The sequence below is a fragment of the Rhincodon typus genome, chromosome 34 (genome assembly GCF_021869965.1).
Source record: "Rhincodon typus isolate 14 chromosome 34, sRhiTyp1.1, whole genome shotgun sequence".
NCBI lineage: Eukaryota > Metazoa > Chordata > Chondrichthyes > Orectolobiformes > Rhincodontidae > Rhincodon > Rhincodon typus.
This window is the reverse complement of record NC_063365.1, coordinates 23210943-23234139: the sequence shown is the minus strand read 5'-3', so window position 1 is coordinate 23234139 and position 23197 is coordinate 23210943.

Here is a 23197-nt window from a genome sequence, read left to right as displayed (position 1 = left end):
ACAGAGAGAGTCAAAACAACCTGTAGGTCATACAAGATATCTTTAAATAACTGGATGTGATAAAATATTACATCACACTTTCCATTTCCCAGACCAGTGAGATTGATTCAGCCTCATCATTTGAATGGAGTTGTCTGAAAAATAATTAAACAGGCTTGTTATACAGTACGTACAGGTACTTCACAGTTACTGGGGCAAGAATATGCAGATCTTGAATTTCTTAACATTATCACAGCAAACAAAAGCATTTATAGTCACTTTGATTAGATAAAAGTGACGAGGTAATATTTACAGTGGGATTATACAGTAACCACAGATCTTTAAACTAGCCAGACAATAATGTTGCAAATGCATTGCGATTATAGATGACCAAATCATAGATTTATGAAACAATTGTGTCTTCACCATAATTAAATTATTATTCATTCCTGTGATATGGGCATTCCAGGCTGGGCTGGCATTTATTGCCCATCCTTAATTGCTCTTGAGAAGGTGGTTGCTAGCTGCCTTCTTGAGCAGTTGTAGTCTGTTTGGTGTAGATAGACTCACAATGCTGCCCTTGGCCTTCTAGGGATTGTTAGTTTTGGACTTGTAAGGTACTAAGGAGCCTTCGTGAAATTCTGCAGCACATCTTGTAGATGGTACACACTGCTGCAACTGAGTGTTCGTGGTGGAGGATGTGAATGTTTGTGGATGTGGTGCCACTGAAGTGGTTGGTTTGTTCTGGATAATATCTAGTCTCTTGTGTGTTGCTGGAGATACACTCATCCAGGCCAGTGGGAAATATTCCATCACACTCCAATCTGCTTTGTAAATGGTAGACAGGCCTTGTGGAGTCAGGACGTGTGTTACTTACTGCAAGATGCCTAGCCTCTCTTGACCTGCTTTTGTAGCCACTGTATTTATATGGTGAGTCCAGTTCAGTTTCTGGTCAATGATAATTCCAGGATGCTGATATTGGGAGATTCAGCAGCAGTAATGCCAATGAATGACAAGGGGCAATGCTTAGATTCCCTCTTGTTAGAGATGGCTATTGCCTGAAAATTATGTGCCCAGAATGTTACTTGCCCATGTCAACCCAAGTCTGGATATCATCCACGTACTGGTGCATTTGGCCGTGAAATACTTCAGTATCTGAGAAGATGTGAATAAATGCTTAATACTGCATAATTATCAGTGAACATCCCCACTTCTGATCTTATGATGGAGGAAAGGCAATTGATGAAACAACTGAAAATGTTTGGATCGAGGACACCACCCTGAGGAACTCGTGCAGAAATGGCCTGGAGGTAAGGCAACTGACCTCTAACAACCAGAACCATCTTCTTTCTGCCAGGTATGACTTGAAGCAATGAAGGGCTTTCCCCAATTCCCATTGATTCTAGTTTTTATAATGCTCCTTGAAGCCATAGTCAGTCAAACATTGCCTTGATGTCATGGGCTGTCACTCTCATCTCACCTCTGGAATTCAGTTCTTTTGTCCATGTTTGAACCAAGGCTGTAATAAGGTCAGGAGCTGAGTGGCCCTGGTGGAACCCAAACTGGACAACAGCAAGTGGGTCATTGCTGAGCTGGTGTTGCTTGATAGCACTGTTGATGACACTTTCCATCACTTTACTGATGATCAAGAATGGACTGATGGAGAGTTAATTAGGTATGTTGGAATTCTCCTGCTTTTTGTGTACAGGACATACCTGGGTAATTTTCCACATTGTCAGGTAGATGTCAATGTTGTACCTGTACTGGAACAGCTGGGTTGGGGGAGCAGCAAGTTCTGGAGAACACATCTTCAGTACAATTGCTGGAATGTTTGTCAGGGCCTGTAGCCTTTGCAATATCCAGTGCCTCTAACCATTTCTTGATATCATATGAAGTGAGTCAAAATAGGATTAAAACTGGCATTTGTGATGCTGGGAACCTCCAGAGGAAACTGAGATAAATCATCCAGTCAGCACTTTTGGGTGAAGATTGTTGTGAATGCTTCTGCCTTATCTTTTGCACTAATGTACTGGGCTCCCCCATCTTTGAGGATGTGGATATTGGTAGAGCCTCCTCTTCCTTCAACAAGTTGTTAAATTGTCTACCAATATTCATGTCTGAATATGACAGGACCGCAGAGCTTAAATCTGACCTGCTCATTGTGGAATCACTGAGCCCTGTCCATTAGTTGTTGCTGATGGCCATTTACCATATAAGTGCTGTGTTGTAACCTTACTGGGTTGTCAACTTATTCTTGGATATGGCTGATGCTGATTGTGGCATGCCCTCCTGCACTCTTCATTGAACCAGGGTTGATCCAGTGGTAGAGTGGAGGATGTGCCAGGCCATGAAACCCTGTATGAAACTCATCCAAAATGACTCTTAATTGATTTCTGGTGAGATTCAGCTGCATCAGTGTAACCTGTGATGTTGGATCCATGGAAATGGCTTGTGTTGTAAATAAACTTCAAGAAATATGTCCCAGCAAGAACCCAGTCTTCATAGTTTATATTACACTGATTACATACAGCAAACCACATACTGCATCATCAGGCAAATATGTAACCTCCTTCATTTTACAACAAATAATCAGAAAGAATAAGAGTTATGATTCAATTCAATTAGTAAAACTTCATTCCCTGTTATGGTATAAGCTTATAATTCTGCACAACAAGAAACCATCTTGGCTGGGAAAAATTAATTTATAACTAACCATCCAGAATTTCTGAATTTTTGAGTCTGTCAATAACTTTCACAGCTCTCTTGCCTTAAAAACCTGAATGGCCCCATAACTTTCTGCTTTTGAGAAGACTTTTCTCTTGTTTTATCTTTATCTGACTTCTGTTCAGACAGGGATCAAAATACTTCACAATTCACGGGGCTTGCTGTGTTTTCTGAGTACCTAGACAAGCTAATGAATGGTTTAATTTCCATGGAAACAACTCCCATTGAGTTACAACTGACATATTTCACCCAGGTGTCTTTTCTTCTAAAAAACAGACAAGTTGTAAAGCATACACTGTCTTAAATCCTGAAAAAGGTAGTAAAAATAACTCTTTCCTGTCACTCCCTTCTGCAGAACAATGGCCAGATAAAATCCTGAAACTGAATGAAGGCCAATGTTGCTGCTCACCCACAATCCCAGCTCTGATGAACAAGCTCAAAGCCCAGGATTGAATACAGAAAATCCGTCTGTGCTTTCATGGAACTGGTGAGTAAAGCCACTAATTTGTGGTCTTCACAGAAAAATGATCTGAATCATGGCATAGATTCCCCAAAATCTCATAATCCCGGATAATATAAATGGAATTTGACTTCTTCAGACACTGAACATTGATAGGGCTGGATCATAAATGGACAGAATCATGAAATGTGATCCCCACAAAGAGTAATTAAGATCCTCAAATTCCACATAATAATCTTGGAATTTGCCTTATTCACTCAGAAGGACTCAATAGCCCTGCTTATTACTCAGTCATATATCACATTTCCCCACAATATCTTGCTTCAAGTCTTTCAAAATGTTCCATTTTTATCTCTTTCACTTTTATTTTGTTCCCAGTCATGGCGTCCTCACCTTTAGGAAGTTCCTTACCTTTTTCAGCAATTTCCTTCTGTTCTGTTATTTCTTTTCCCTTTTGTTTTTCCTTTACTGTATTTTCTGTTGCTTCCTGATTGACAGGTAGACGGCAAGTGTTGTATACTTAGCTGGGGCACAGATGGTTTGAATTAACTTGTGAGCTATTCCAATTTTCTCCCGTTTTATTTGCAACAGCGAACAAAACGGTGAGAGTGTAGACATCCCAGTGTACAAAATAGGGAACAAATGATGACAAGCAGTAACTCAGAGAAAAGGTGCATAATTGAGGGACATTCCAGTGAACTTGAAGTCCATTAGATCACATTAGAATGTTCATTTTTCACTTTTTGTGAATTGGTGAATGTATCTAATGTACAACTATTAAAGATTGCACAAATGGAAGTAGATCCCTGTTGTAGTACAGGATAGAAAAAGTGATCTTTTCCATTATTACTCAATTTATTACTTCAGTGAAGCAAAGGCTGGCCCATGATTATCATAGGATTGCACACAGCCATTAAATAATGTGTCCTCAATGGTTAACTTCTTTGAAGGTGACTTATCTTGGACTAAAAATAAATGCTAATGGGTCAGAAGATCAAAGTATAGCAAATGCTCCAATTTATAGATCAGAAGCAAAACTATGGATTCACTAAGAACGCCACATAGTACAGCCTCCAATGCATAGCCTGGAGGCTTTTACAGAATTGTAATGGAGGCCATTCAATCCATTGCGTTTGCACTGGCACTCTGACCAGTTTGTCTTAGTATCAGTCTCTTTGCCTTTTCCCTTAATCCCTGCCCATTGTTTCTAGTTAAATAACCATCCAATGCTTTCCTGACTACCTCCACTGAACCTGCCTCTATTACATTTCCAGGAGTCGCATTCCACCTAGGACCACTCACTGAGTGAAAAAGACTTTTCTTACTTTGTATCAGCTTCTTTTGCAGAACAATATAAACCTGTGAGTATAGCTCTTGAATCTTTTACAAGGGGGAGAAGTTTCTCACTATCTGATCTGTGTAGACGCCTTATAAGTTTGAAAACTTCTATCAAATCTCCTCTTAGCCACCAAGGAGAACAGTCCTAACTTCTCCAATCTTTCCTTATAACTGAAGTTTCTCATCCCTGGAACCATTCTCATAAACCCTTTCTGCACTCTCTCCGATGCATTCACATCCATCCTGTAGTCTGGCATCCAGAACCATACACAGTTTGAGGTGGAGGGCCTACCTCTTATGGGGAGGGGTGTGTTTGATAGCAATGTCAACTGATTAGTAATCCCTAGGACCAGGCTCATGTTCTGGGGACAAGGGGTAGAATCCCACCACAGTACAAAGTGGCATTAATTTCTTTAAAAGCTTAGTCTAATGAAGACTATATTACGACTGTGAATTGTTGCAAAAAGCAATCTGAACAAATGATTGAATGATTTAGCTATATTGTCACATGTGCTCAAATGACTACAGTGAAAAGTTTACATGTCGCCACTTACACCATCTTATGTACAAAGATACCTAGGTACAGATTCTTCAGTACAAGTTCTTAGGGAAAAAAATTAGAAAAATAAAGAAATAAAATGTTCAAAATAACAGTCCTTCCAACCAAGTCCACTCCAGCACCTAGCCTCCAGTCCGCGCCGAGCACTGAAGGCGGCTCAGACAGCAACACCTACATCCAGTAAATGAATTTAAAAAGAAGTTACTGCCCAGAATGTAAGCTTCAGCTTCTTGAAAGGAAGGCAATATTTTGTGTGGAAGTATTTTCACATCACCTTTGTTCTTCCTTACGCTCCTCGCTTAGAATTTTCCAAGCTCACTCCCGCAGCATGTAGAAAATTCAGGAACTTGTGGACCTGATGGATTAAGAAAAGGTTCTGACACATACTCAGCTGACAGCGGCCAACAACACAGTTGCTGAGTGTCTGAGCAATCACAGTGGGAGCCTGCATCCTTTTCATTTTTGAATGTCAACGGGTCCGTGGTATTCACTCCGAAGCTGCTGTTGCTATTCAGGGAGGCTGCTTGTCGGAGATGCCTGTTTTTCTGATCAGGCCTTAAGCTGAGGCTCCATCTGTCCTGTCAGGTGGAAGCAAAAGATTCTGGGGCATTATATATTGAAGAACAGCAGGAGTGTCCCCCACGTCACCTCATGCCTTGAACAATATGTACCTCTCAACCAACACCTAACGGACCGCACAAAATCAAAAGTACTGTGGATGCTGGGAATCTGAAATCAAAACAGAAAATGCTGAAAATACACAGGAGGTCATTCGTCAGAGGGAAACAGAGTCAATCATTCAGGTCAGTAGCCTTTCATCAGAACTCCATATTGCTATCCCTAAAAATCATTGTCTGGCCATTTGTTTCATTTCTGCTTGTGGGACCTTGCTGTTTACAAATTTCCTGCATTACAAAATGAATTACAATTCAACAAGAAAGCACTTCAAAAAGCTCTGAAAGCCAGTACATTATTGCAAGTCTTTCTTCTTGCCCTCGATGGTGGTTCTCCAGTGGTGAAAATGATACCTGACCCTTTCCCTGTTATTAAACATTTTTTGCTCGTCATTAATAAACAAACCTTTTATCACACGTGAGACAACAGGCAATATGATGCTTGTCTTGTCACTCACTTACGCCTCTTTGGAACTGTCACAAAAATTAATATTTAAAAAAATACCCTTAAATTTACCTCTTTTAGACCCAGGTTGACAGAAAGGATAACAAATGTTTCTGTATTTAACAAATTACAAATAGATTCTAACTACACAGAAACAATTATGAACCATCTTCTAGTTAAAACTCTAACCCACACATAAACTCCCACTACACTCAAACATCACAAACACAAAAAAGTGGGTGTTATGGGTGGAGGGAAGGACTGGATGGCCAGTTCAGTAATTCCTGTTCTTGAGGCTTGTTGAGATGATCCTTGTGTAGATCAGAATTCTGCTTTTTGATCTTCCTTCTCCAGGTACTTTCACGTGTTGGCAGGAGACTCAGGCTGGCTGCTTCACATTTGTAGAGGTTTTGACTTATTAATTAAAGGTCACAGGTTTCAGCAGTTGATGAGGAGAAATAAACTGTCCATCTTCAGGCTTAAGGTGCAGAACAAAAACAGCTTCTTTCTTTCTGGAGGTCTAATAGCTTCTGCCCGGAACACCCGCAAGCTGTTCAGCTACCTGGGAGCCAATCACTGAGTTGTTGGCAGGTATGACACCTTTGTCATCGATAGCTAGTCACTAGGTTACTTATGGACCAGACCAGAACCTCCTTAAAATGTTTTAAGAAGGTTGCCTAGACCGTAACTTTTTTTTTGTATTTTAAAGGCAAATGTAAAGTATCTGTTCCAGATGCAATGAGACTGGTCAAACTACTCAAAATTAAGCAAAACACAATTTATTCAAACATTATAGTTAAAATACAACAAAAGAAAAAAGGACTTAGAATAACTTAACTCTATTAGAAAACTTAACAGAATAATAGGTACAGTAACTATTACAAATTAATTGTTCCAATATAGTAATACTCCATAAACAATCCCCTTGGCATAAAGGCAAATTCAGAAATCAGATTTGCTCTTATGCAACGCCTGCAGTAGGAAGAGAAACTCCACCTTCTAGGTGTAATCGAGACAGGGAAAAATAGCTTCCACTTCTTTAAGCCTCCAGCAGCTTTTGCTGAAAATAAAAGCTAAAAAAACCTAGAAATTCTAGTCTGTGAGAGCTGGCCACACCCATTTCGGCTGCTTCTATTGTTCCAACTTTAAAAAAAAGGCCCCATAAGCTCTTTACGTCACCACTGATTGCTCAGTGCCTCTCGTTCAATCTCTCTCTTAATAGAAACCTGGACAAAATACACCCCTTAAAGCCATAGTGTCGTCACACCACAGACCAATCAGCTACCTGTTGCTGGCTGAAGCTTTGTGTGCATGCAGCACCTGGCCCCTGTTCATCTGGAACTAAGCTTTCCCCACTGCTTCCTCAAACAGCTGTTTATACAGCACTTACAATGAATGTCAGCTTACTTGTTTTTAAATAAAAAAATTCGCAATCCTTTAAAACAGTCCTTTTCTCATTTTAATCTACCATCCAAAATTCAGAAAATTAAAATGATATGCTCTTTACAGAAGTTTCCTGGCACAGAAGGAGGCCATTCAGCCCGTCATGCTTGCACAAGCTCTTCAAATGAGCATAATTTTCTAAATCAAGTTAGTTGTTATCCTGATTTGTGCACTCTGTCCCCATTATTAGTCCCAAGTGCTTAGAAGACAAGAGGGTTATTAATCCAGAATGTTTCTTCACATTCTGATCTACAGCTCCTACACCAGGCTGTGACTAAACAACAACAACTCACATTTAAAAGGTGCCATTAAAGCAGTAAAACTTCTCAAAAGCACTTCACAGAAAAATAATCAGAATAATTAACAAAGACAGAGGCATTCCTTAAGACAGTTCTTAAGTGGGAATGTCACCAGACAGGTCAGACAGACGCCAGAGCTAATACTGCAGGGACACGGGTTAACCAGTCCAACTCCAAACCCCAACTCCCATCCCATGCCTGACACACAACCAAACACATTCTTTAGGGAAGGAAATCTACCATTCTTACCTGGCTGGCCCCACATGTGACTCCAGACCCAGAGCAATGTGGCTGACTCTTAGCTGCTGCCTGAAATGACCTTGGATTATCCTTGCGCATTTGAGGGATGGGCAACAAGTGCTGGCCTTGCCAATGATGCTCACATCCCATGAAAGAATTTTATAAAAGAACAGATTACAAGATGCTTGGTAAACAAGACAGATGTTGGGAAGCACTTCTACAAACAAAGAGCACTAGATGTTTGGAATTCTCTTCCACAAATGGCAATGCATGCTCTATCAGTTGTTATTTCAAATTTGTTACAGATATATTTTTGTTAAGCAAAGGTATTAAGGGAATATGAGCCAAAGGCAGGTATATCGAGTTGGGCCACAAATTAGCCATGATCTCAATGAATGGCAGAACAGGCTTGAGGGCTGAATGGCCTATTCCTGTTCCTAAGGTTTAACCAGTGTCTTCAGAGAGGAGAGAGAAATGTAAAGAGTAAAAAATACAGAAGTGAATTCCAGAGCTCAGGGGTGATATAGCTGAATTGAAAGAATGCAGATACACTGGGAAGACTCCATTCGCAACTTATGAGATAGGCGTACCAAGAATCTCAAGCAACATTACTATTGGTTTGAATTATCTTTTAAAGCGTGGACTGCACAAGTATATATCAGTTGTATAATTCTTACATTGAAAATACGAACGGTGACTGTTTGAGTGGGTTTTATACATTTCAATCAAAATTTCCAACACAGCACAGGATACTGCAGCAGAAGCTGTTCCTTAGTTTGGTTTGCCAATGAATAGATTGAGAGATAGATGAGAAATTTGTCTGTTTATGTTTCTTTTTGGAGATTAAGTAAAAGTCTCTGCCCTGTTGAAACTATTTGTCTTTTCTGGGGTGGTACTGCACAATGTAGGGGGTATTCAGCTGCTTGTTAGGACAAGTTGGATTAGAGGAAAGCAGATGATGCTACACTGATGGGCATGTTTCAACAAGAAGACAATGGAAAGGTGGGATCTCATAGCCAGGTGCTAGTTATCTTACTGCAACTTCACAAACTTAGGACAATACAGGAGCAATGAAACTGAACACTTGTATAATGAAACTCCAAAGTCAGACTTGGACTTTAAGTAATTGAGCAAGTAAAAATAATTTAAATTGCCTGCACTCATACAACTGGATCAATATTCAACAGTGACTGCAAATTGCTAGACCTCCCTACCCAAGATGTCAAACTTGATTTATATCCACAATGGCAATTCGTGTCTTATGGTGCAATTATATTGTAGGTACCAATCTCAGTGGTTGAGTTTCCCACTGATGCAGTGAATCTTTCCCATTTGTCTGTTTGCAGCTTGCCACCACTTACAATTGAACTCCAGGATAAAATCCAATCTAACCCACTGTTCGAACTACTTTGACCTCAGTCAGGAAGGGTGCACATACGTGCTGATGCTCCATTCATATGGTATGTTTTTAAAATATTTAAAGTAGAGCTTTGACCACAAGCTCTGCTTAAGCCTACAAAGTCTCCCAGAGGGAGCCTGTGGTGTCAACCCATATTCTCAATGCCTTTAGTCAGAGGTGGACATTGCAGGGGGTAGAGTACTTTATCTCCCTTTCCAACAACATTTGATTTTGATCCCTCTCCCTCTCCCTACCTCTTCTCCACCTTTGATGGTCTACATTGCCCTTAACCGGTTTTGCATATAAATTAATCAATCAAAAAACATGGCTGATTTAGTGGTGGCAGTTAATAGAACAGATAAAAGCATGTGCGATGGGAAAAAAAAACATTTGGTTGCATGTAAGAGCACTTCTGGATATTAAAAAAGGTCATCCTGAAATCTTTTCAAATCCAATTTAGTCCACACGGTGCTGAATGATATGAGACCTCTTCCCCAAGGGGAGATAAAATGGGAAGGACTGAGGAGTCTTACACTGGTGGCTTGGATTAGATTGGATTTTATCCTGGAGTTCAATTGTAAGTGGTAGCAAGCTGCAAACAGACAAATGGGAAAGATTCACTGCATCAGTGGGAAAGAAAAATCTGAAAACTAGTGCCAATAATTGTGATAAACTTAATCAGTTAAGTATCATTCAAGGCTCAGCTCACAAATATGTAAAGTTTAAATAACTTAGAAAGGACTATGGAGTTGCAAAAGAAGGATGAATTAGCACAATTTACACAATGATCTGGAATAGACTGCTCCATATAAACCTGACATTGGGGTCTATGCTTCTAGCTATTTCTGACTCACCCTCTAGAATTCTGTCTCTAAGATCACCAGCTCTCTAAGAACCCATCACTTTATTCCTTAGTTAACCTCTCCTGATCCCTTCATGCTTAACTCAGAGTGCACTTTTTCCTAACATCTCTGTGTAGGCCTTGGATGCATCTGTATCTTGAATGAATCATGTACAAATGCAAGAATGAATGACGGAGGATGCTGGAAATCTGAGCTAAGAAACAGAAAATTGCTGGATGTACACATTTCAGGTTTCTCTGACGAGAGGTCATTGAACTGAAACATGAACTCCGTTCCTCTTTCTGTAGATGCTGCCTAATCTGTTGAGTTTCTCCAGCATTTTCTATGCACAAGCATAGACCTCTCTGTTTGTTGCCTAATTTATCCCTTACCTGCAGAAATACGTCATAGTAATGAGAAGACAAAAACAGTCTTCATAGTAAGTGATACTTCACTGGGAAAAAGCACGTGGAAATATTACAGTTATAATGAAGTTGTCCAAAGTGTTGCGGGTTAATGCTGCCAGGTAACATACTTTCTTTTATGACATATTACAAAAAAATCATTTTTATTCATCAAGGGATATAGATGTCATTGGTTGGGCCACCATTTATTGCTTATCCTGAATTTTCTCTTGAAAGGCTTTCTTGGCCATTTCAGTGGGAAGTTAAGAGTCAACCATATTGCTGTGGGTTTGGAGTCACATATAGGCCAGACCAGATTAGGATGGGAGATTTCCTTCTCAGAGTAACAGAAACACACAGCAGGGAAATAGACCCTTCAGTCCAACTCATCCATGCTGACCAAGTTTCCCCAAATTGAACCATTCCCAATTGCCTGCATTTGGCCCAAATCCTTTCAAACCTTTCCTATTCTTGTACCTGTCCAAACGTCTTTTAAATGTTCTAACTGTACCTGCATCCTCCACTTCCTCTGGCAGTTCATTCCACATATGACCCACCCTCTGTGTGCAAAAGTTGCCCCTCACGTCCCTTTTAAATCTTTCTCCTCTCACCTTAAAAATATGTCCCCACTGTTTTGAACTCCCCCACCCTAGGAAAAAGACCTTTGTTATTCACCTTATCTATTCCCTCATGATTTTATAAACAGGGTGGAAGTGAACACATCTCAGCATCAAAATGGTGCTATAATGACTTTTTGATTTCTTAAACTGATGAATATTGTTACAGACATTAAAGTCAGCTATAGCTCACACTCTCAGAATTCAAATTTCAGTCAGGGACATTATTGAACCAGATGGGTTTTGTGATAATCAACAATGGTTAAATGGTCACCGTTAGGGCAGCTTTTAATTCCATTTTATTTCAAATTTCATCATCTGCCATTTTGGGATTCATACCCATGTCCCCTGAACATTAACCTGGGGTTTTGGATTATAGTCCAACGATATTAGCGCTAGACCACCACTTCCTTTGAAAGCAAAATAAAACTAAAGATTGCAATTATTAAAAGAAACTAGATTGTCATAGATTAACAAGAAATAAATACAACTTCATAATTATTGTCAGGATGCTGCCCTTTTAAGATGTCCCTGGAATGAAATGAAAAATCATATCCTATATATAAGATAATAGAGGATCTACAGTGAGATACAAGAGAGGAGCAAATCAAAGGGATTCCATTGGTGTCATGAACCATGACAAAAGCATGAGTGGCATTCAATGTCACCAGAACTCTACTGCTGCCAGTCATTGCTTTATTCTTTGTACTATACCACGAAGTGTTTATATTTATTCTCAAAGCTGGCTTGTGTTGTTTAGCAACATTGAAATTTTTTGGTATCATTCCATAGCCAGTAGGAAGATTTTTTTTTAAAAAATTCTCTGGGTTGGGGGGGAGGTGTTGGCAATGCTGACATTTTGTCATTGCCCTTGAAAAAGTGGTGATGGAGGTTCTTCTCGAAACATTCTTGGGAATGGTGTAGCCCATGGGGTCATACAGGTATGAGTGACCAATACCTAGTGACAACAGCTATATCATTTATCAGAATACAGGTGAATATAGGAGTAATGTAAATTTTCAATGTACTTACACAGTATGTTGTATATACTGTGTGTATTGGAACAAACTTGGACATTATTTCTTTAAATAATTTATTCAGTTGTGAGACTGATAACACTGCCTTATAGGTTCTTAATTGAACACCTTCTTATTTTGGGAATTTTTATTATGGGCGAATTGCTCTCCCCCAGGGATTAGCAGTGAGTTTACTGTCAATTTGCACACTGTGGTGCTGAGCCTATACTAAGCAAAAGAGATAAGACTGAATCTGAAGTCTGTTACAATAGCATGAAAAGGTTAGAACTTTTCTTATCAAATTGTGAGTTGTGGATTTGTACAAGTGGGAAGTTGTTATGAGTGTCTTAAACATCTGAACTTCACAGATTGAAAATTGATCTCTAATCTGTAACAATTTGCCCAGTGTCTAATTTGTGAATCACTGTTAGTTGTATCACCTCTGGATCAGAAACTTGTGGGATTAAGCCCCATTATATTGTTGCAAACAAAAATTATCAGCAATGCTGACCATGTGTTGGCATGAGGCTAGGACCTTCGGGTACATTGACACACAGACTAAGCTGCGCTTCTAGTATCATAATCATGTCATCATTGCAATCGCCAACTTACCCCTCATAACATCATCTGACTCCATCCCAACTTCAGCTCATCTGCTGGTGGTACTCTTATTCACGTCTTTGTTACCTCTGGATTTGACTATTCTAAGGAAATCTGCCATCCTTACCTGGTCTGGCCTACATGTGACTCCTGACCCACAGAAAGGTAATTCATCCTTAGCTGCCCTCTGAAAAGGCCCTAGCAAGGTGCTCAATTCAAGGGCAATTAGAGATGGGCAACAAATGCTCAGCCAGCCAGCAACATTCACTGTCTTTGTGAACTGCTGCAGTCCATGTGTTATAGGTATTCCCACAGTGCTGTTATGGAGGGAGCTCCAGGGATGACCCAGTGACAGCAAAGAAATGATGATATATTTCCAAGTCAGGATGGTGCATGGCTAAGAGGGGAACTTAAGGTGGTGGTGTTCCCATTATCTGCTGCTCTTGACCTTTCAGATGGAATAGTTTTGGGTTTGGAAGGTGTTGTAGAAGGAGTCTTGGTGAATTTCTGCATCTTGTAGATGGTACACAGTGCTGTTTCTGGGTGTTGATGGTGGAGACAGTGGATGTAGAAGGTGGTGAATGTAGTGCTAATCAAATGGACTGCCTTGCTCTGGATGGTGTGAAGCTTCTTGAGTGTTGTCGGAGCTGCACCCATCCAGGTAAATGGGAAGTATTCCATCAGCATACTGGCTTGTGCCTTGTAGACAGGCTTTAATTTAGGCCGACAGGCTTTGGGAATCAGGAGGTGAGTTACTTGCTGTAGGATTCCTAATCTCTGACCTGCTGTTGTAGCCATTGTACTTATATGGCTATTCCAGTTCAATTTTTGATCAATGATTACCCCTAGGATGATGATAGTAAGAGATTCAGCGATGGTAATGCCAGTGAATGTTAAGAGGCATTAGTTAGATTCTCTCTTGTTTGAGATGAACATTGCCTGCCATTTGGGTGGGACAAACATTACTTTATACTTGTCAACCCTAGTCCATTTTAATCATACTGTCGCTGTTAATCTGGTAAACATCCAACCATCAAAGGAAGAGATCCGTCTTCCAAATTGTTTTCCTCACAACACAGACCAACGCCCCCAACATGGAAACTGGTTCTTATAACATCTTTAAAAAAAATCAGTACATTTAGACACTCCTCTGGCAGGTGGGATTTGAACCTGCATGTTCTGGCCCAGAGGTAGGAATACTACAACTGCACCAGAGAGTCACTAGACAAGTGTTCATTATAATTGTTTTGAATCAACACGTTTGGACTATTTTGACACAGCTCTGGGGTAGGTGTGGCTTAAACCCAGAGGTCAGTATATTGTGTCACAGTAGCCTCAACCTTTCCTCACTTACAGTCAGATGGTCTTACCTACTGGGGCATATACACTTGATTAGTAATACCCCCTAGGGAGTTATGTGCTGCCAGTAAGTGGACCACTTGTCTATGTGAATGCAGCTTGGAGGACACTCAAGGAGCTCGATACCATCCGGTATAAATAGACCATAAGGCATAAGAGCAGAAATTAGACCATTCAGCCCATCGAGTCTGCTCCACCATTCAATCAGGGCTGATAAGTTTTTCAACTGCATTCTCCCGCTTTCCCCCTGTAACCTTTGATCCTGTTGACAATCAAGAGCCTATCTATTTCTGTCTTAAATCTAAACAATGACCTTGCCTCTACAGCCTTCTGTGGCAGTGAATTCCATAGATTCATCACTCTCTGGCTGAAGAAGTTTCTCCTTATCTCTTTTGTAAAGGGTTTTCCCTTTACTCTAAGGCTGTGCCCTTGGGTCCTCGTCTCTCCTGCCAAAGGAAACATCAAGAGTCCTAACTGATTGGCACCCCATCCAGCAACTTTAAAATTCATTGCCTCTACATCCCACACACAGAAGCAGCAATGTGCACCATCTACAAGGCACACTGCAGCAACTCATCAAGGCTCCTTCAACGTCACCTTTGAAAATCACAAAATCGATGAGGTTGGCAGTGATATGCAAATATTATGATCTGCAACATTACAATGGTGTGGAACCATATCACCATTCCTTCTCTGTTACTGGGTCATCATTATTCCTATCAGCATGGTCAGTGCACTTAGCTGTCATTGTTCTGCACTACCACTGAAGGGCAATTAGGGATAGACAATAAGCAATGCCCAAACCCTAGGAACAAATACAAATGTTGACATACAAGGTTCTGGTGGCCAATGTTAAGACAAATCACCTCACAGCCACAGCAAATCACATTCATATAGTCCCTTTACTGAGGAGGTGTCTTAAGGTGTTGTATGAAGAGGTTGACTGGAAGATTGCCTCTGAAGTTGGCTTTAAGGAGGGCTTAAACTAGGTACGAGAGGACTGAGGTTTATGGTGGGAATTCTAGACCTAATGAATCTGGATTGTTAAAGGTATAGCCACTTTTTGTGCGATGCAGGAAATGGGTGATGTGCAAGAAGCCAGAATTAGAGGATTGTAGAATTCTGACAGGATTGTCGAATTGGAGATGATGCCATTGAGGGATTTGAATACGAGGACAGAAAATTTTAAAATGGTGGCATTGGAAGTCCAGGGACCAATGCAGATCAACAAGCAAATACTTTTCTAATTAACCTGTTCAGACACACAGATGTTATGACATACCTCTGGAGCAGTTTGGGCTCAAACCTGGGCCTTCCAGCTCAGAGACAGGAACACCTCATGAGCCTTCCAATGGAAACTTGATCAAGTTTGAGGGCTGAATGGTCTAAACTTGCTCCTAGTTGCAGGTACATTTTGAATGGGTTTTGGTGAAGCAGAAGAAATAGGGTTTTGGATGAAGTTCAAACTGTGGATGGTTGAGGCTGACAAGACATTGGAAGCTGTAGTGATTGTAATGTGGTCAGCCAAGTGGAACTCATAGAATATGGGTTCCCTGATTGGAGCTGCTAATCTGGTCCAATCAGGGAGCCCTGGCTGACAGATATAAACAGGAATGTCAGAGGTTCTGCTCACACTGAGAGCTGGCTCTTAGGGGGTTGGATCAGGATCGAGTACTAGGTACATGCTAATAAAGGAACGGGAGCACAGATTTACACAGTACAGCTCTAAGGTTTTGGAGTAGATCTGTACAACTATGTCAGCTAAGTCTCAGCAGATCACACTCTTACTTCACCTATAGACGTTTCCAATCCCACTCTTGCGGCTGAACAATTCATCTGTTTGACACTTCCGTGAATTACTGAGGGAGCTGCATTATCAGATGTCAAGAACGTTAACATGTTGGAAGCTGTTCTGAGAAGATTTATTAAACTAATACCTGGAAAGAGTGGATTTCCCTGTAAGGAGAGGTTAGAAAGGCTGGGTCACTTCTCTGGAGTTTAGAAGATTCAGAGGGGACTTATTGAAACAGGTAAGATCCTGAGGGGACTTGCCGGTTGGATTTTGAAAGGATATTTCCTCTTGTGGAAGAATCTAGAAGTAGGGGTCAGTTTAAAAATAAGGGGTTGCACATTTAAAATAGAGATGAGGAAAAAAGTTCTGAGTTGTGAGAATTTGGAATTGCCTTATTTAAATGGTAGTGGATGAAGAATCTTTAAATATTTTTAAGGCAGAGGTAGATAGACTCTTGATGACCATGGTGATGAAGGGTTAACAGAAATATGCAGGAATGTAGAGTTGAGGTTAAAATCAGATCAGCCATGATCTTATTGAATAGCAGAGCAGGCTCAAAGGGCAGAGTGCCCACTCCTGTCCTTGTTCCTATGTGTTCCCTTTTGAGTGAGCTCTTCAACTGGGGCGTCATCTTCCTTCTCAATGGGAATGTAAAAATATCCCAGGGCATAATTTTAAAGAAGGACAGGGTGTTCTCCCCTGATTGACATTTATCCTTGAATGTTCATCACTGCAAAAATCATTGATTGTCTGGTCGTTGATACATTGCTGCTTGTGGGATCTTGCTGTGTGATCGATCTCTTACATTTAGTTGTTTATATATTTCCCTTCATTCTAGATCAGCAAAGAAAACTCTCAATTTTCACCTGATAATAATTTTAAACTCGTGGTCAAATTGTTCTTAAAATTTGTTCTGTTTTAATAAAAACAACCCTGAATGACAAAAGAAAACAAGTCTGTAATTTGGCTTTGGAACCAACTTGCCAATCTGGGACTTTCTGAATTTCTAGTTTGTTAATCTAACTCTTTCACCACTGAACCTTAGCAATCAGTTGCTTGATCACTATAAATGTTCTTCGTCTAGCTGTGAGGAGTCTGATGATTTTCAAATGGAACTTTTATTTGTTCCTATCAGCAGCATTTGTGTTCTTGCTTATGCACTCCTCCCTCCACCATCGATGCTCAATAGCAGCAGTGTGTACCACTTACAAGATGCACTGCAGAAATTCACTGAGGGTCCTTAGACAGCACCTTCCAAACCCACAACTGCTTCCGTATAGGAGCACAAGGGCAGCAGATAAACTGGAACACCACCACCTGCAAATTCCCCTCCAAGGCACTCAGTATCCTAAGTTGGAAATATATTGCCGTTCCTTCAGTGTCGCTGGGTCAAAATCCTGGAATTCCCTCCCTAAAGGCATTGTGGGCCTACCGCCAGCACATAGACTCCAGAAATTCAAGAAAGCAGCTCACCACCACCTTCTCAAGGGCAACTAGGAATGGGGAAATAAATGTTGGCCACCCAGCGATACCTAAATCCCACAAATTTTTAAAAATTCAGAAGTGTTAAGGTGAGTTGAATGGATAAAGATGGTCTTTCTTCAGAATCTTTCCTCTACAACAGTGCAGAAGTGTTGATGAGCCAGCAGCATGTATAAAGTCACCAGTGGAACAGCACACTAAGTGTCTGCAGCATTTGAACCAGACCCAATGGATTCACACACAGACAAGAGGATAGGTGCAGCTGCAGCTCCGACATTTGGCATGAATTCAAAATATCTTTGTGAAATGCAAGTGGAAAAACTTTAAACAATACTTTTTCTTCCATCGATGCACAAAAGGGTCTCCCCCGTGAACTGAAATTCAGATGCACAATTTGGAACATTTGGAATATCTCGGAGTCTGAAGGAAGGAAGGAAGTTTGCCCCTCAACTGACTCAAAAATGGCATAACATTTCTGTACTACTGGATTAACCCAGGGTCTGTTTTACACTTAAACTATTGTCACATTGGAGGTACGACATTTGGACCAATGTTGGTAAACACTATAAGGTAGCACCCAGAATGAGCCAGCTCAAATCAGGGTAACGTGATTCAATGAACACATTTTGTCGAATTAATTACCTTCAGTGCTTTTTGCTGCACCAGCTTAACTTGTTGGTCTCACATCATTTTTCTAAATTTTATACAGGTGGAAGATGGATTGAGTTAGCCTGAGGGAACTGGTGATCAGTGTCGGGATTGTCTTGTCGGGAATCGGGAATGTGAACTCTTTGTGAATTGGAGGAAGACTTTTACAATGACATTCATGTAATGAGAAAAGCTTCAGGTGTGTCTGCATCAGCTGAAAGCAATAAACTGCTTCGAATATTGCAGCAAAAACAACACTGCTAAATATCTCAGTGGTACAGAAATAGATTGTCAAGCTGATTGTAGATATAAAAATGTGGTAATTCTTAATCATAATGGAAATATCTGACAGACAGTAATTTTTCAGGGTCAGTAAAGGTGTGCAGTAGTTATTATGAAGTCAGAACACAGTTAAAAACATCACTTGACAAATTATCAATTTTTAAAGGATTTTTATAGTGGGACCAACTGTGAAAATGGAAATTCTTCTCTGTTCACATTTCCTACAATTAGCAATCTGGGAATTCACAACAGAACATTCTCTGGGTAAATCTAGAATTACTGAGAGAAAGTTCTGGGCTACAGTGTTATTCTGCACATGTGTGGATTCCCAAAGCTATAGTCAGCTGCAGTGGAGTAATGTTGGCAGATGTTGGAAATCTCACTGTAATCATCACTGCAAAATCTGGGTCATTGCACAAAGGTGCTGATGATTTACCTTTGATGGTGATATTCAAAACTAAGGTGTAATTGCATGAGTGGATTTTCTGATTTCCTTCTCCAAAACCACAATCTCAATGGGTTATCATTACATAGGATTCAAGGCTATAACTTTTGAAATCGATGACCTATTACATTCTGAATAATTAAATCATTTGTTTTTGGAAACATCATGTTCTGGAGATAATCAGAGAGCAGGCTACACTGTACCCAGTATTGTACAAAAAAATAAGATCAGTTAATAGCCTTGTATTGAAAGTGCTCCAAGGGAGCAGCAACCACAATGTGATTTAGTTTTACATTCAGTTTTAGTGAGAGAAGACTGGGTCGAAGTCTAATATCTAAAACTTAATAAATGCAATGATGATGAGATGAAAGCAGAGCTGTCTAAAGTGAACTGACACCTTAGGTCAAAGGATATGTCATTAGAGGTGGAGAGGCGGACATTTAGAGTGATTTTACAAAATACACAGATTAGATTCATTCTCAAGAGAGAAAAAAATCCAAGGGGAGGATCCATCATGTTTGGTGAACTAACAAAGATTAAAGTTAGTACCAAACTTAAAGATGAGTGGCTGGTCACAAGATTGGACAGAATATTAGAAGAAAATAAGGAAGCATAACTAGAAAATTAATAAGGTGGAAAATTAGAGTATAAAAGAAATCTGGATAGAATTTTAAAAACATATCATAAAAGTTTTCCAAATGTTGAGAATTTACAGAACTCTGAGATGCAAAGAGATCTGGGTGTCTCAATGCATCAATGAAAGAAAAGTTAGTGTATGTTTACCAAGTAGTCAGGAAAGCAAATAGAATTTTATTTATCGTGAGGGAATTGAATACAAAAGCAGGGAGGTTATACTTTGGTTATACAGGGCATTGGCAACACCACATCTGGGCTACGACATACAATATTGGTCTCATTTGTTAAGGAAGAGAGTTGTCGGTAGTCTGGAGAATGTTTACCAGATGAATGTTTGGAATATTTAGCGTAACTCAGCAGGTCTGATGTTATCTGTGGGGAGAAAGCAGAGTTAAAGTTTCGAGACTGGCGACTCTTCATTAGAACTTTGGTGAAGTGTCACCAGACGCAAAATGTAAAATCTGTTTTCTCTCCATAGATGCAAACAGACCTGTTGCATTTTGCTAGCATTTTCTGTTTTTGTTTCGGATCTCCAGCATTCATAGTTCTTTGCTTTATTTTACTTGGAATGGTCAGGTTGTCTTCAGAGGAAAGCTTGGACAGGCTAGGCTTATATCCACTGGAATAAGAGTTGGCTTGATTGAAACATGAAAGACCTGGACAGATTTTGACAGGGTGGATGAAGAATGGACATTTCCTCTTGTAACAAAATCTGGAACTACAGGTCCCTGTTTAAAAAATTAGAGATGACCCATTTAAGATAGAGCTAAGGAGAATTTTTTTTCTTTTGCAGGGTTGTGAGTCTTTAGAAATTGCTTCCTGAAATGGTGGTGGAAAGAGAGTCCTTGAATATTTTTTAAGGCAAAGGTTGTAAATTCTTGGAGAAATTCTTCACAGATGCTGCCAGTCCTGTGTTTCCCCAGCAATTTCTGTTTTTGTTTCAGATTTCCAGCATTCACGGTTCTTTATTTTATTGTTTTAATTTTTATCATAGATAGATTCGTGTTAGGGTGAAAGGTTAACATGGATCGGTGAGAATGCAGAATAATCAGATCGGCCATGAGGCCATTGTGGAGCAGGGTCATGGACATCATTGGTCTACTCTGCTCCTAAGTTGTATATTTGCATGAATCTTTTCTTCTAATTTGGAGAGGGAACACAAGAACAGGGGAGGCTCATTGAGCCTGTTGTGGTATTCAATTAGGTCATGGTTGATCTGTGCTTTCATTCTATTTAATGCTCTCTGAACTATTTCCTTGATAGCATTAATATAAAAAGAATCTATTGATCCTTGCCTTGAAAATTTCAGTTAACTATGGTCACCTCTCTTCCCCTATTGGTTCTCAGTGAGCATATTCCTGATGTCCATCCATTCAAAAATAAAAAAAAATTATTCTGGCGTGTTTGGAGACTCTTGCATTAATGTAGGGTAAATAACAAAATAAGATGGCTATCTACAGTATTCCATGGGATGTTCCAAAGAATCTGCCACCTACAACGGAATCTACAATGATAGCAATCCAAATTCTGGATTGAGCTTTACTTATTCACATCCATTGGATCACAGTCCAGGAAATGGAGACCGAAGAGAAAAATGAAGTGAAAGGTGGATGGAAAAAGAAGTATTGGCACTCTGTTGAGTGAGAAGGAAGAAAGTTATATATATAGACAGAGATAGAGAAACCCCTGAGGGATCCTGAAGAGTGAGTGTGAGTGGAGGGGAAGCGGTGAAGATTTGAGGACATTCAGTTGGTCCTGAAGAAGGGTTGCAGAAACCAAAATGTCAACTCTGTTTCTCTCTCCACAGATGTTGCCAGACCAGCTGAGTTTCTCCAGCAATTTCTATTCTTTTGTTTCAGATCTCCAGCATCCATAGTTCTTTGTTTTATTTCAGTTGGTTGTCAGGTGGGTAGAGGAGATAGAGCAAGAAAAGGACTTTGCAGATCTAGGTCAATCAGCTACGATGTCATTGAAAAGCTAAATCTTTATGGCCTCTTTAAGTTCTTATCTTCCCTTCCTGTTTAACTGAGGCCAGGAATTTTCTGTGCTGCAGGAATATGTGTCGGCTGTTAACTGGTGAGTTCCACAATTCGATGGTGCAAACATTACAATCTGCATCTTTACATTGTAAAGCCAGAAGACAAGGAGCTGCTCATTCATTATAAACGCAAGTCAGGTTACTCTCCTAGGAAGAGGAAATAGGAACCTGCTGGCACAGAGAGCTGTAAACGATCACACGCAAATTGAATCCAGAAGCAAAACTGTCCCACATTCAAGGAAATGCCAGTTTCCTAACACTGTCTTTGACCCTTATTGCATCTGACCTAAAAATGGTACTCAGTGAGAAGATCAGCATAATTGTGGCATTTGTCTCAAAGTGCATTAAAAAGACAAACAGCCAATGAAACAACGATGAATGAATTAGCAACAGGTCAAATTACCATTCACGTTTGCCCAGTGCCTCTTCATTTGACAACCGGTTGATCACATCAGCACAGACTTTGTTGGTGAAATACACTCTTTGACATTAATGATAGCAATGATCTGACAATGAAAATAGCAGCTGAGAAGAACATTAACATTCTAACAGGGAAACCTCACTCATATACAATGAGATTTGAAGGTGGTTTCAATTTCAGCAGTTTTCCAGTCTTACAACGCAGTCTTAACCCAGCTGTTGATATTTGCATAAGCAAGTAAGGGGAGATGGTAGCAAGGCAGTAATCCCACTTGGTTAGTCATCCAGATCCAAGACTGATGCTCTGTGGACATGGGTTCAACTGCCACCATGGCAGATTGTGAAATCTGAATCCAATAAATCTGGAATTAAAAGCTAGTCTAATGGGAACCATGTAATGATTGTTGCTAAACTCTCATCTGGTTCACTAATGTCCTTCAGGGAAGATAATCTGCCCTCCTTACCTAGTCTGGCCTACACGTGACTCCAAAACAATGTAGTCAACTCTTGTCAACCATCTGAAATGGCTTCAAGAGCTAAACAGTCCAATGGCAAGTAGGGATGGGGCAACAAATGCATGCAGGAATTAAGAAAGATATGGAATACAAACAGTCCATTGGGGCTCTTGTGGTGAAGTGGTAATGTCCCTACCCCCTGACTTGAGAGACCTGGGTTCAAGTCCCATTTGTTCCAAAAGTGTCTAATAATATTTCTGGCCAGGTTGATGAGAAAATTAGGTACAAACAGCCCATCTGCTGGGCCCTGAGTCTCCGTATCCCCAAATGATATTTAAATTGAGTAACAAAATCAGAAATTGCTGGAGTGAAGAACTAAAGAAGATTCACACAGGACTAGAAACATTAACTCTGTTTCTCTCTCTGCAAATGCTGCCAGATTTGCTCAGTTTCTTCCGCAATTTCAAATTTCCAGTATCCACTGTTATTTGAGTAGGTTTCTTTTGGAATTTAGCTTTTTGCTAATGTGCCTTACAGGCTGTCAACACTGACTTTGTTTAATTTGCTTAGTTTAAAATAGTAGAAATAAACTATTTGATGC